General features: G+C 33.6%; 1 pseudogene; it reads left to right on the top strand.

The window, feature by feature from the left end:
• The first annotated feature begins 5,100 nt into the window (after window positions 1–5,100).
• LOC110348968 (elongin-C pseudogene) lies at window positions 5,101–14,974 on the top strand (annotated as a pseudogene).
• The last annotated feature ends 1,157 nt before the right edge of the window (window positions 14,975–16,131 follow it).

The raw sequence follows: 16,131 nt of genomic DNA, 5'->3' as shown, positions 1-16,131 counted from the left end.
ATTGAATTTATTAGTCAGAATATTTTAATTTGTAAGCAAAAGAAACTGAAAGAGAATCACATAATCAGAAAAAATAACATTTAAAAATATATACATAATCAAGAGAAAGGATGTGCAACTCCACAGAAGGCTGTTCAGAGACATATCTTGGTCTTAGGCAAAACATCAATTCAAACACTGTCAAGATTCAAACAGTCAGCATTTTATCTATTCTTTTCTGTATACGTGAGCATTTTTTTCTTATGTGAAATCTGTTTGGGTCATATCCACTAAATATTTCCACATTTTTTGTGCTATCATGTTTATAAAAGAGGAGAGTTACCACCCACTTGCATAATCTTGTATCTGGAATAGGCAGTGTGTACTTGGAGTTAACTGCCAAAGGCCGAGCCCAAAGATGCCCATTCTTCTCTTCCCTACTCCCTTTCTCCTCCATAAATTAGAGAGTAGACCCTGGATGGCACAGCCCCAGGAGATAGTTACATTATATCCTTCCCTGTTCCCTTCCTGTGCATGCCCTAATCACTAATCAAGCTATGTTCTGCCTAGGCCACGTAGGCCATGTAGCACTCTTTTCCCACCTTCTCTTCCTGTTTGCCTTCCATTATAAATAAAGAGAGTGTGGTGCTCCAGGCAGCTGACAAGCTATGGTTCCACATGGTTCCAGCTATCAAGAGTAATCTTAGTCTCTTTGTCTTTCCTCCATCTTCAATTTCTCTCCCTACTTCGGACCCTATGCTGGGTGGGTCACGGCAGTTAACTTCACTGCTTATTTTCTCTCTCCACTATAGTTTGGTAACTACATCTCCAGTGTGAATAACTTTCTCTCATGATAACCATATGACTATAAAATCCAGTAATCCTTATTAAGTCTGATTTTAATTTGAAATGGTTGATTTTTCAAGCAACTATAATTTTATTAGGTGTGTTTTCTTTGTGTATTCAAAACTCTGACCGTGAATCTTTGGTCCTCTTCACTGGTAGCTTCTCTTTTAAGCACACATAAGCTTCTTTCTTCCTCATTCTGTACTCTTCATAAGCAATTTCATTAAAAATATGGAAAGCATTACTTGCTTAAAACTGAAAATTGAGAGACATCTGATATGATTCTGCATTATTTACTTTTAAGATTATTAAATGTTTTACATATTTAGCAGTCATAAAAACTAGCAATTAATTTTGGTATAAGAAGACTTTTTTCTATTATTATTATTATCATTATTATTATTAAGCTTATTTGTTGAGAGATTTATACCTGTCAAATCGAACTATCCTATCCAAAATCTAATATAGTGGAAAAATACATACATGAGTTAAGGAAACAAATGGAAACCAATTTAAAGTAAGTAATTTGTTTATATATTAATGTGATTTGTGGAGACCCTTTTCATTTCTAGTTGAAAAATGCACCCTCCCTTCCCAAGAGGTGATAGTACATCCTATTTCCCTAATGAGCTGTCTAATATTTTGTAATTTCTGGCCAAATAACAAGGTGATATAATTGTGTCATAATAAAAATAATGAAGCTGGATTAAATATCTCTCCTGGTTGGATTCCTTTATTCTTTTTCTTTGCTTTCAATTCCCAACAGCTAACCTTATTTTAAGGAGTTTTGCTCTTTAATGATATCTGCTCATGAAACTTAACTGTTGGGGCTTAGACTTCTACTATAAGTTTCTGAGTTGTATTGCACCTTAGAGAATAGTGAGATATAGAAAATAATGAGACAAATTAATTTTCTTTTCCCAGAGGTACTATATTCCCCCATAGCTATCACTCAGAGGACAACCTCTTCTCTGAAAGATTGATATAAAAATAATTTATGTCAGGCTAAGAGGCAGAGCAAATCTATCTGCCTGAGAAAGCACATAAATGCCTTTCAGAAAAGAGTAGTAGCTTTAGGAGACAGTGCTTCTTGGTAATTACAGATGTTTATTATCCTGGTCAGGCTTTAACAATCAATTCTGAAATTATATAATGAAAAGAATTTCATTATTTAATATATAATTACGCCATCCAATTCCTTCTATAAGTTAGCTTCAGATAATTCAAAAGTGGTAGGTGGGTAACCCGGAAGATGATTTTTAGTTAAAATGCTGCAGAGATAATTAGGAAATACTGAAAATGAACACCTTAGTAAGCTGAAAGGAACAATGCATGCCTAGATCTTGAAAAGACCAAATGAAATCATTTAATTCATTTCCTTGCTCCTAAAAATTAATGTCACCAAATCAAGCCATCATAAATGATAACTAATTCTAGATTTCACACATATCTTATGCAACATCTTATATTTTACAGTAAAATCTCATAAAAAGGTGCTTAAATTTTTCATTATAATGTAGTTTATGGTAAATAATTTAGTATAATATCACTGGCAGGACTATCACAGAAAGGAAGGTGTCAGCATCCAATGACTCCACGTGCAATAAGGACAAATTAATAACAAAGCTGCTCATAAAGTATTCAATTTTATTATTTTTTTCAAATTGAAGTAATTTTCAAAAAAAGACTGGATATTTGCCTATGTAAAATTCATTGTACCCACTTGTTTGTATTATTATATAATAATATAGAAAAGTAATATTCTTGACTTATTCTCAGGTATTGAGGCAGAGGAGTGTTTGTTTATTCTCTTTTTCTGTATTTGTTTATTGTAAGTGTCCAGATTGCAGGATTAAAAATCTAGACAACTACAGATAAACAATTTTAAACCTTTAATAAAACTTTCATTTTTCTGTCTAATACTGATAAATTTATTTTATTCCAGTTAGAACAGTAACAAAAGATCTATTTAGCTTTTAAATTTGACTTTAATGATATTTATTTCAAAATTTTAGTTCATTTGAAACATATAATGCTTTTATTTTATTTACTTCCCCTCAAATTTATCTTGATATCAACATGTTAATAAGTATCATAATTCAGTCATGAATAGTAGTAAAATTGGTATCTATAGCTAAGTTTTTCAGCTTATTTGGGAGAAAAGCTCAAAACTCATCATTTAACAAAGATCTCATGGTATTTGGAAAGATCTCATGGTATTTGGAAAGGAGATGAGATTTGGGAGTTAAGTATTGACTTTTGGAAGTTCATTCTCTGCCACTGTAGTCTTCCAGAGTATTTACCAATTTAATATATTTTATTCCCTAAGCTTGTAGGCAATTTTTACTAAATAATCTTTAATCCTTCCAAACCTGAATTCTAATAAAATAACAAATCAGCTCCATATTTTATACATATAAATATTATTACATTCAGTTAAAATTCAATAGATGTTGCTTGTAATAGTGACATCACATGGATTTACTTCCACCTTCTATGTCCCCTCTTGCTACAAATATTGCTTCTATTGTACCAAATTCTACCAAAAATCTATATGAGCTATTTTACACAAAGTGTGAAAATTGGAAGTCTTCCTTTACCATTTCTTATCTCCAGTAATGAGTTTTGTTTCTGTATTCTAAAATTAAAACCATAAAATTGTATCAAAATTCTAAAATATAGTAGCATATTCTTTATATTGCTACCCTTCTTGAGACACAGTTTACAGGGAATATTATACATCAATTTCATATATGTTGTTTCAGTTACTTTCTCATTGCTGGAACAAAATACTCAACACCCACAAGTTAAATGAGGAAAGGTTTATTCCAGCTCACAGTTGGTAGAGGTTTCAATCTATAATCAGCTGGCTCCAAGGCAGGGTGGCATTGAGAAGAAACCATTCATGGAGTAGCGGGTAAGAAGCAAACAACTTTCTTCTTTCCTTTTCTTTCCATTCAGGTTACAAGCCCATTGGTTGATGCCACCCACACCCAGGTTGGGTCTTTCCTATTCAGTAAGTCCATTCACTCAGTCTTAGAGCTGTGCTAAACCAATCAGTGGTCTAATCCACTATCATACACCTATGATTCAGTCACTCCCCACAACCCTATCAATGAGCACAAGAGGGTATGAGGAAACATCTAGTGATGAACCATAATATACATGTACACATTTTTCAGAAAAAGTTAAAATGCAAAACCTCATATTTTTTTAAAAGTTGATTTGGAAATAACTTTAATGCTATAATGTTTAATGAAGTGGCTATAGGACAAAACACATCACAATTATAATGGGGAAGAATTCCCTTTAAATATGACTGAGGGTATAAACAATTAAAAGTAAAATTAGTGGATTGCAAATACATTATAGAGACAAAAACAGAAACAAAATATTCCAAAAAGAACATGATAAAGTTTAGGTCAAGTTAAAAAAATTGGTGTAGACTCATAAACTATACATAAGAATAAATATAATTTAAAGCTCTGCTCCTAAATATCTTGGAAGAATGACCATTCTGGAAATATTCTTCTACTTATAGAATATTCTGACATGAAGATTAAGATCCAGATTTTTCTCAAACAATTTTTTATTAAAAATTGTTCCAAGTAGAGATACTTGGAAAGTACATGTTGATAATTTTGTTTTGAAGCAAGAAAAAATATGTTATTAAAATTCTTCTGGTGCAAAGAACAATCATGATTAAAAACTCTGATGTAGGTTTGAAAAGCCAGTGGAAATGATTTGGAAGCAAGGTAATCTATTTCATAAAAAAATAACAATTTGAAAATAAAGAGGAAATAATTTTATTTAATTGGACCAATGTGTATCAAGAACAAACATGGGTTTTTCTTAAAAAGGAAAAAGTATTATAAAATGTAAACAAATTACAAAGTCTTATAAAAATAGTTTGAGTATAACATGTGATAGATAATGAAATTATTTAGTTATGTAAACTTTATTTGATATATTTATATAGCTTCAATATAAGAAATAATAGGTAATGAAGATATTTAATATGTATGATATAAATGGGTTTTTAAATTATAACGCTACAGTGTTATCTATTCCTATATTTATTCTGATATCTTTTCCTATGTAAGTGAAAAAACAAAGTTGATCATTGGAACTCTGCATAAGGTAACCAATATCAGAGTCAAGAACAGGAAATCAGGAAAATATTGCTGAAATGTGTCCATATTAGAAAATAATTTAGTGTTTTTCAAAGGGAGGCATTATTAACAATGGAGATTATGTAACTTCTGTTTTGTGAAAATGGACTGTGTGCTTCAGACATTAAGTTTGTCTGCTTCTTGCCCACTAAATGCCGGTAAAGATATCAACTACAATTTACCTCCAAATTTCTATGAAACCTGAAGTCTGACAAATATCCACATACTTTCTAAGGGAATAGCATTCTCTAAATGTGAGAAGGAAGAGAATATTTAGTTCTGCAGATTTCAGCATTTATGTCCTAAATTTGAGAATATCCAATCTACCCAACTAATTAAACTTTCAGAAATTTAATGATATAAATGAAGTTAATATATAGTGTTGTTAATCAATGGTTATAAATCATATAATTTCTGGGAAGGTTAAAAAGACCTTTTGAAACAGCAAATAAAGATAAGTAAAAACTTGGTGGTACATGACTGCAATCTCAGCACTCCTGCAGCTCTGGCAGGGGGATCATGAGTGAGTTTGATTTCAACCTGGGCTATATAGGGTATTCCATAGGTATTATGTAATTGGAGTAGAGCAGACAAGGCCATAGTAAGCATTATTTCTAATTAGCATCTTTAAACCAATACCAAAAAGGGGATTTGATAGTGACTACAAATTATCTCCCTGCTTTATCACTTATACCTTATAGGACATATTAAGAAGTATTATTTTCATACACAGTATAGTTATGAAAATGTACTATAGACAATTTATATTTTTGACATTTAATTTTGGCCCTCATATAAAAACTAATTGAAATTATCTTTATTAAAATATATCCTTATACAAAAACTTAGACATTCAGACTTACATAATAAACTTTCTAAGTTAAAATCATTATAAAATAAGCCTCCAAAATGTTTGGAATCGGAAAATGAAAAAATCAGAAATTTAACTGAGAATTTCATTGTAAATAATTATGAGGAATGATGTAAAATTCTATTGTCTCTGAGACTGGGGGAGGGAGATGATCCGGAAGGATATATCAGACAAGGAAGTCAGTTGTTGACAGTGGGGTCTGTGAGCATATTTTGGAGCTGGCCAGGTGCTGAAATAGCTAAGAATTCAATGAGCTGGCAGATCTTAAGTGTAGATCTAATGGTGACCACTTGTCCTCATTTTCATTTTATTGTTTTGAAAATTTTTCTTCATCTGGATATTATTTTAGCTGTACTTTGGAAAAAATTGGAAAGTACAGTTTATTTGTATTGTATATCTTATAATTATGGTGACATCAAATATTTTGGTAGGGCTGGGGATTGAGTCCAGGGCTTTATACAGCACTAAACAAGTGTTCTCTTGCAGAACTATATGCCCATGCCTGTCATCTAATTTTTAAGTCAATAATATAGTGAATTTCCATAAACTACATATTCATTTAAACATGGTATTATAATGTAAGCATAAAATATATGGAATAATCAGTATGTTCCTTGAGACCGAGAGATAGAAATGAAATGTATGTACCAGTCAGTCCCATACTACTAACCAGAATGTTCTCCTACAACTACCAATGATAGGTAATAATAGCTCTGGGAAAAAATGAGATGTTCTCAGCTATTTCAAATTGGCTTAAATGAATAGAATAGAAAAATATGTATTAACATTTAATTTAAAGATTGTATGACACTGACTTCAGTCTGAAATTCACCATATATACTTGAGCAAAGAATATTTTATGAGAAACTGAAGTGAGATTAAACAATTTTTCTATCTAATAGAGACAACAAACATTTTGTGAAATCTTTTCCTTTTTCCTCCTGGCAAAATAGTCATAATTCAAGACTTTTTTTTAGTAAACATATAAATCTTCTAAATATTCTTTCAATATGCCTCTCCTTTCTTAAACTACATGAAAACTTATTTTTCTCCATTGAACATACATAAAATTCATTAGCATGATATAATAAAAGGCATAAAGTGAAATGTCACATGAGTATATAATGTATCAGAAATTATTAAACATAGAGCAGAAATGTAGAAAGAAATATGTAGCTCAAACTTTGGGTCAACTCGTGATAACTCATTGAGGTAAAAGATTTGCAAAGTTGTGTACACAATGCAATAACTGGTGTTGAACACCAAATGAAAACATTTTATGATGTCTTAGATACAGATAACTAGGAAAGATAGATGAAAGTATAACGAGAGTTTACCAGGCAGAGATAACCAAGAAAAAGCAACTCATGCTATAGGGAAAAGGAAAAAGCAAACGTTGTCATTGTGAATGAAGTCAGGGCATTTTTTTACTGTGATAACATAGAATTAGGCTAATAACAGTAGTTCAATATTATTAAAAATGCTCTAGAAATAGTGACCAATGTATTTAAGAAAAAATTTGCCTTACCAAGCATGGTAGCATATGCCTATAATCTCAGCACTTGGTAGGCAGAAGCAATAGAATTGGCCTGAGTTTGAGGCTAGCCAGAGCTACATAATGTGTTCTAGGCCAGTGTGAACTACATGGCCACATCCTGTTTAAAAAAATAGAAAAAAAGTTATCTTAGTACTTTTCCTTATCCTTAGGACACCTGGAACTAAATAGAGAGGTTTATTTTGGTACACATTTCAATCCATAGTCATCTGGCTCCAAGGCAGAATCACATGGCACAGAGGCATGGAGGAGTGCTGCTTACGTCATGGCAGCCAGGAAGCAGAGCATGAAGGATGAAGCTGGAGAGGATGATAAAACCTTCCAAACCACAGCCCTTGTGCCCCATCTCTTCTGACTAGACCCTACTTCCTAAAAAACTTGGCTAAGAGCCCCCAAAATCCATTCATCTTCAGAAGCACTGCTTATGAGTGCATGAGTCTGTCTCATCAGAGGCACACAGATATAAACCATAATAAAAGTGTATCATGAAGTTTTTTCCTGCCACATGGACTTCATTAAATTCATTTAAAGTATGTTTTACCACAATGAGATATTAAATTCACACTCATTAGGATGGCTGTTATTAAAAATAATTAGAGGATAGGAGTTGGAGAGGATGTGGAGAAATGCAAACTATTTTTCACTGCTGGTGAGAATTCAAAATGGTGCAGTTAGTATAAAAGTATGGTTCTTCAAGAAGAACAACAAAAATGGTACAGAAAAAGCCCATATGATCCAGCAATTCCACTTTTGGGCAAATATCCAAAGGAATTAAAAGCAACAAGGACTCAAACAGATATTTCTACATTCATCTTTGTAGTAGCATTTTTCACATCTAGTTTTTCACATCTTTGTAGCCGCATTTTTCACAACAATTTGAAAGAATTCCAAATGTCTGTTGAGAGAATATACCACAAAAGGGGTATATACATAAAATGAACCATTACTTCACTTTAACAAGAAAATAAAATTTGACACAAACTGCAACAAGCATGAATTTTGAAAACATTGGCTAGTGAATTAAGTGAATCACAGAAGGACAAATAGTGTACATTTCTGTAGAAAATGGTTTAGTTAACTTATGAGTAAGTCACTAGTTACTTATGCATGTTACTAGGAAAGGGCCTGAGATAGAGTTGAGTGATCAGCCATACTAATAAGAATGTAAATGACAGTAAGATAGGAATTTGGACCAAGATTGAACTTCTTCAGGCAACATGGAATGCAATCTCATTCCTACTAAAGGGAGTTGCACCCATTCTTTATTAAGTTCAAGAGTATCCAGAAACTTAAAATGTAAAATTATCAGCTTTGGTTTAAAAACTCATTTCCTTTAAACCCTACATGCTGAGTAACTATGTTATTTAGCTTGGATTCCAATTTATCCTTTTAAATTCACAGAGCCATCAGTGATAGGTGGTCACTAAGCAATCAAGCAATTCTTATGTTCCACTTATCTATAACGTTTTTGGCTATGAAGGTTTCCATGTGGAAATTTTGCATTTGGCATTCCTATCCTAGAGAAACCAGAAGTCTTTCTTCTTCTCCCTATTTCCAATACAAACTCTCCTAATTTTCTCCTTTTGTTCATGGCTTTATTCCTAGATGTTGTGAGACCATGAGCTCAGTTTGTACAAAATTAACTGTTTTAATGCCACTTATATAATGTAATAATGTAGAGAAATTACTAGAGACAGGAAAAAGGGGAATTGCTGGGTTGTCAGAAGCAAGAAATGACAATTCAGTGTCCAATGAATACAGAATAGAAGCTAAGGAAGATAAAAAGTTTTGGAGACAGATGCTTTTAATGTTTACAAATGTACATAGGGCCATAAAAATACACACTTAAAAATGTTTGAGAGCCAGGGCCCTGCCCCAACCCAGTCAGCTCAGACAGACAGGTCCAGCCAAAGTTCTGCCTGGAAAAGAGCTGCACAGCTGCACAAGCAACAGCTAGAGGCCTGCCCAGATTCCATCCCTGTGCACACAGATCTCAGCAAGAAGCCCACTAGGCCATAGTGGCACAGTTGTAGGCAGGTCTTAGCCAGGGACCTGCCTCAAACCTAGAAGCTCAGACCCACAGGGCCAGCCAAAGGCACAGGCATGCAAACAGCAGCCAGAGGCCCAACCTAATACCACTGGTAAGAGTGGGCATACCTCAGCCAGAAGCCCCCCCCAGACACCAGTGACTGGGGTGCACAACCCACAGCCAAAGGCCCTCCCAGACAACAGGTAAATAGGGGAGCAGGCCCCAGCCAGAGGCACTCTCAGATACTATCCCAAGTGTGCACAGGTCACAGCCAGAAATCATCCTGGACAACAGGGCAGCACAGAGACCACCATTCTGAACCCAGGTAGTGGCACAGGAGTGAGAAGTAGAGAAAAGGCCTCTCAGTGGCTTGCTGGGAATTGAAGAGGACTAAGTGAGCAAAAAGTTGCCTCAATGAAGGCACAGCAGTTTGAATATGTTGAAAGAAGAAGATGCATAAACAAGTCTCAAAACCAGACTTCTACATCACCTAAGGAAACCCAAAAGGGCAATGAGATGGAGCAGTCTGATACTTAACCATCCAGACTCCCTAAACTGGCAAAGAAAGAGGATCTGGAAAAAAGGAAATCAGAAATAATTTCTGAGATAACAACAGAGATTGTGTCCATAGTGCAAGACATGATTAATAAATTTAGAGCAGACAAGATAAAAAAATAGAGGAGGTGAGGAACATGATGAGATTACAACACCAGAAACAAATGGACTTCATAAAATGGATGCAAACAAAAGTCCAGGAGATTAAAAACTCCATTGAAATTTTATGCAGCAGAATGAGCCAATGTGAGGACCAAATTTCATATAGAGAAGACAGGATTGCAATCAGTGACCAGGAAAAGAAAAATGTCTTAAAAATGGCAAGGGATCACGAGAAATCCAGCTGCTGCTAGATAATGCAAACAAGCATAACATAAGACTGATCAGAGTCAATGAAGATACAGGAGAGAGTGGAAATGACACAAAAAATATATTCACAGAAGTAATAGCAGAAAACTTCCTAAGCAGGGGAAAAGAAGTTGACATACAGATAAGTGGGGCATATAGTTCTCCAATTAGTCATGATAAAAAAAAATCTACACCTAGACATATAATAGTTGATTCCAGAAACCAAACAGAAGAACAAAATTCTATAAGCAGTTAGAGAAAAGAAACTAATCATATACAAAGGAAAGCCAATCAGAAACATAGCAGACTTCTCAACACAAACTATCAAGGCAAGAAGAGCCTGGAGTGAAGTACTTCAAGCCCTAAAGGACAAAAACATCCAACCCACATTGGTGTACCCTACAAAACTATCTTTCAAAATTGATGGAGAAATAAGATACTTTCATGACAAAGAGCATCTGTGGAACTTCATGAATACCAAAACAGCACTCCAAAAAACTTTAAACAATATCCTAGGAAAAGCCAATTAGGATCACAGCTCCTGAAAGCCCAACCCAAGGAATCCATCAGGTGTGACAAGAAATTAAATGCAAAGAGGGAGAATCCAACAAAAAGAAAAAGTCATGACAAAGAAGAGACAATATATATCAGCTACAACCATCAATGTTAATGGTCTCAATTCACCAATCAAAAGAAATTCATTCCTGGAAGCAAGCATCACCTTAATTCCAAAAGCATAGAAAGACCCAATTTAAAACAAGAACTATAGGCCAATCTCACTAATGAATATAGGTAGATGCAAAAATCTTTAATAAAATACTGGCAAATAGAATGTAGAAGATCATCAAGAAGGTCAAACACCCTGACCAAGTAGGATTCATCCCAGGAATACAGAGATGGTTGAACTTATGCAAATCAATAAATGTAATACACTATATCAGTAGAACCAAGGGAAAAAACTATATTATCATCTCAACAGATGTGGAAAAATCATTTGACAAAATCCAACACTCATTCATGATAAAAAAAAAAACCCTGCAAAAATTGGAATCCACACTCTTTACCTCAACCTCATCAAAGCCATCTATGCAAAACCAACAACCAATATCATAGTAAATGGTCAAAAACTGAAATCCTTCACACTAAAATCAGGAACAACATAAGGATGTCCACCATCATCACTCCTGTTTAATATTGTTTTGGAAACATTAGCCACAGTAATTAGACAAGAGGAAGAAATAAAATGAATAAAGATAGGAAATGAAGAATCCAAATTGTCATTATTTGCAGACAACATAATACTCTGTAGAGAAAACCCCAAGAACGCCACCAAAAGTCTTCTGAACTTAATAACCAAATTCATTAGAGTAGCTGGATACAAGGTCAATACACAAAAATCAATAGCTTTCCTATACACAAACAAAAGATCCAAAGAAAAAAGGAACTGGAGAAACAACTTCCTTCACAATACCATCCACAAAATGAAATACCTAGGAATGAACCTAAAGGAAGAAATTGAAGACCTCTACTCTGAATATTATAGCACTTTGCAAAAAGAGACTGAAGAGGATATCAGAAAATGAAAAGACATCCCTTGCTCCTGGGTAGGAAGAACCAATGCAGTGAAAATGGCCATACTTCCAAAACTACTATATATATTTAATGCAATCCTAATTGAAATTCCAGAAGCATATTTCACAGACCTTGAGAAAACAATCCAAAAATTCATTTGGAGCAAGAAGAGGCCTAGAACATCTAAAGCAATTCTAGACAACAAAGACAAAGTAGGGGGTATCACAATCTCCAAATGGAAACTATACTACAAAGATACTGTAATAAAAACAGCATGGTTCTGGAAAAGAAACAGACCCAAGGACTAGTGGAACAGAGTAGAAGATGCAGAAACAACTCCAGACACACTCAGGGACTTCATCTTTGACAAAGGAGCCAAATACTCTCAATGGAAGACAGATAGCCTCTCTAATAAATGTTGCTGGAAAGACTGGGTTTCAACTTGCCAAAGATTAAAACTAGACCTATATCTCTCACCATACACTAAAATTGAAATAGTTTAAAGATCCAAATATTAAAACAGAAACACTAAACCAGCTGGAAGAGTGGTAGAACTATTGAACACATTGGCATGGAAAATGATGTCATAAACAAAACCTCAGTAGTACAGGAACTAGCACAAAGAATCAACAAGTGAGATCTCTTCTTATTAAAATGCTCCTGCACACCAAGAGAAACCACCAACATCATGAAGAGACAACCCACAACGTAGGAAAAAATTTTCACCAGCTCTTTCTCTGACAAAGGTCTACTATCTAGAATGTGTAAAGAACTTTAAAAAAATCAGACCTCCCAAATTTAAAGACCCAATCCAAAAATCGACATCTTAAATGAACAGACATTTCAAAGACAAAGAAGTAGAAATAGCAAATAAACATATGAAAAATATCACTAGTCATTTGACAGATGCAAATGCAAACAATGCTGAGATTCCACCTCACCCCGGCAAGAATGGCTGCTATCATGAAATCAACCAATAATGAATGTTAGTTGGGCTGTGGAGGAAAAAGGAACCCCTCCTCACTCTTGGTGGAAGTGTAGACTAGTGCTACCACTGTGAAAATCAGTATGGAAATACCTCAAAGAACTAGTACTAGTGGTCCCATTTGACCCAGCTATTCCCCTGCTGGGGATCTTCCCAAAAGAATTAAAAGAATCATACAGCAATATATGTACACCTATGTTCATTGGGGCACAGTTTGTAATAGCTAAAACATGGAAACAGCCCAATTGCCTATCAACTGGAGACTGGGTCAAGAAAATGTGGGGTTTTCTTTCTTTCTTTCTTTCTTTCTTTCTTTCTTTCTTTCTTTCTTTCTTTCTTTCTTTTTTTTTATAAAATAGAGCACTACTTAGCCATAAAGAATGAGAAACTAGAGACATTTCTAGCTAAATGGATGCACATTGAGGAGATACTTTTAAGTGAAATAAATAGGACACATGTGTAAATACTGAATAGTTTCTCTGGTATAAGAAATTCAAATTGTAAATAAGGATCAAAATGTATAATGGATAATGTGAAAGAGGAAGAAATGGTGCAAAGGGGATCAGGAAGTGGCAGGTATAGAGGAAAATAAATAAGGGAAAGAAATAAATATGAGAAAAGGAAAAAAATAGGGACAAAGTCTGTGTAAATAGGGAGAGGTGGAGGGATTAAAGGGAGGGCAGGGGAATGGGGAAAAAATAAGAATCAAGGTATATTATGTAAAGGTACACAATCTACAATGATGAATGTCATTATATTGTATTCCTAAAATCTACCAATAAAATTAATAAAAAAATAAAATTTCATATTTAAAAAATATTTGAAGTATGAAAGATCTCTTCAATTGAAATTATGGAAAAATAAAGAAACTGAAGAAGACATCAGGAGAGACCTCCCATGCACATGTCTCAGCAGAATTAATTATGTTAAAAAACACAGGACATCAAAAGCGGTTTATAGGTTCAATGTAACTTCATCCAGTCACCAATCACAGCATTTCAAAAAACTAGAAAATAATACTAACATTCATATGAAAACACAAGACTCTGAACAGACAAAACAATCCTAAGCCAAAGAATCAAAATAAGAAATATTGCAATATCCTATTTCAAAATACTCTACAAGCCATAGAATCAAAAAACAAACCCATGGAATTATAGCCATCTAATTCTGAATAAAGAGGCCAAAATTATGAGTTGAAGAAAAGGGATGTTCTTTAATAGACGGTGCTTGAAAAACTGAATATCTATATGCATAAGATTGAAGCTATGGGCCTGGGGATTTAGTTCATTATTTCCACTGCCTGACTCCCACATGCAAGGTCCCAAGTTCGATCCTCTGTACCAAAATAAAAGATTGAAACTACAGTAAATCCCTATTACCTCATAGAAAAATAGATTCAAAATGAATTAATATTCTCAATATAAGATATGAAACTTTGAAACTGCTAGAAGAAAACATTGGGGAAACACTTCAGATAGCAAATCATAGCAAGAAGCAACAAGTAGAATTGCATCAAATCAAAAAGCAGTTGCACAGTCTCAGTAACAACTAACAGATGAAGAGATATTCTATCAAATGGGAGGAAATATTTTCCAGCTACTCTTTTTACAGAAGATTAAAGAACTCAAAAATATTTAATTGTGAACAAAACAAAACAAAACAAAACAAGAGGCTGTGGTGGTACAAAGGGACCTGGCCTTGGTGGCTATAGTTGCTACAGTGCTAACTAGAAATTGCTAATTTTCCTGTACAAACAAAGTAGAATTTTACAAGAACATTTCAAATCGATAGCTTCTGATAGTCATGAATTTATTGTTAAAACAGAATGTGCACTATGATCAGGAACAATAAAAGGCATGTTGAGTGACCCAGGTCAGTTTGCTGAAAATGAAACCAAAGTGGTTAATTTTAGAGATCTCTTTGTACATGCTTGCAAAAGTTTATATGTTTTTACCTATAAGGTTTACTCATTAACAGTTCCACAGATAGTCTTGGATTTCCTGTCCCACCTGAATTAGTCCTGGACCAACTGATGGCTGCAAACTTCCTAAGTTGTTAAATAAAATAAATTATTAAAAAACTACTAACATTTTTTCAGGATTAAAATACTTATAGTTCAGTTAGTAATTTTTTCACACAGAGGATGTTGCCCATATGCAATAGAATTATAAAGATAATAGGAATGCTCTCCACAAGATGCACTGTAAAATATGTTTTTCATTTTGATTATATAAATTTCATTTACATTGTATTAGTCATCTCTGTTCTTAAATATGGGACTAGAATACTATGCACACTAATCTGATAATTTAATAACATGTGTTTTATCTTTAGTTTGTTCAGTAGCTACTGAAGGAAATCCTCAAAAAATAGAAATAGGTTTTTAGAATCTTATTTAATTTAGAGACTTAACCATAAACTTTTTGGTCTTATTATTTCTGTGAATTTCTGGATATCTATTTAAGAACATATAAGAGAAATTCATTCCCAATAATCTTTCAACATGTTTCCGTTATATAGCAACAAACAAAAATGTGTTTCATTTTAATATTTACCACTTTGAAGTAAATAGGTAGTAGGCTCCTTAGTGAAAATTTAGTAGGACAGGTGGCAATATATTTGTCATTTCATGTAATATAAAGACAAAATAATATGTCAGTTTCTCAATTCATTCTTCCAATATACAAATTACACCTGCACAAATTATCTATCTTAGAAAAAAAGGATCTGTATGTATCTTCTTTTCATAAGATTTTAGTAAACTTTTAAGTAGCCAAAAAATAGAATTGAATAAAAACTCTTAAAAGTTTAAAAGAATGGTTAAACTTGAACAATATCTTATAGGTAAGGTAAAAGATGTAAGAACTCACTTTCAATAGCAAAGTTATTTTGTAATGTAAACATAATTAGAAGCTGTGTTAACCAGCTTGTCAATGTGACAAAATACATGACAATATCAATTTAAAAGTAGAAGAAGTTTATTTGCTCACAATTTCACAGGTTTTAGACTATAGTCCCTTGATACTGTTGGTTTGGGCCAATGGTGGCATAGTACATAATGATAGGATCCTATGACATACCAGATGACATAAAACTTTCCTTCTCATGGTGGCCAGAAAAAAAAGAGAGAAAAACATGTCTCCATATGAAAAAGGGACCAATGTGTTCTCAAAGGGCACAACCCCCATATCTAACTTCTCCCCACCACAGTCCACC

Source organism: Heterocephalus glaber, unplaced genomic scaffold (assembly GCF_053883595.1).
Source record: "Heterocephalus glaber isolate CG9 unplaced genomic scaffold, H.glaber_assembly_v1.0 deba00001666, whole genome shotgun sequence".
NCBI classification, from domain to species: domain Eukaryota; kingdom Metazoa; phylum Chordata; class Mammalia; order Rodentia; family Bathyergidae; genus Heterocephalus; species Heterocephalus glaber.
The sequence above is the reverse complement of the archived record's forward strand: the minus strand, read 5'-3'. Positions and strand labels throughout refer to the sequence as shown.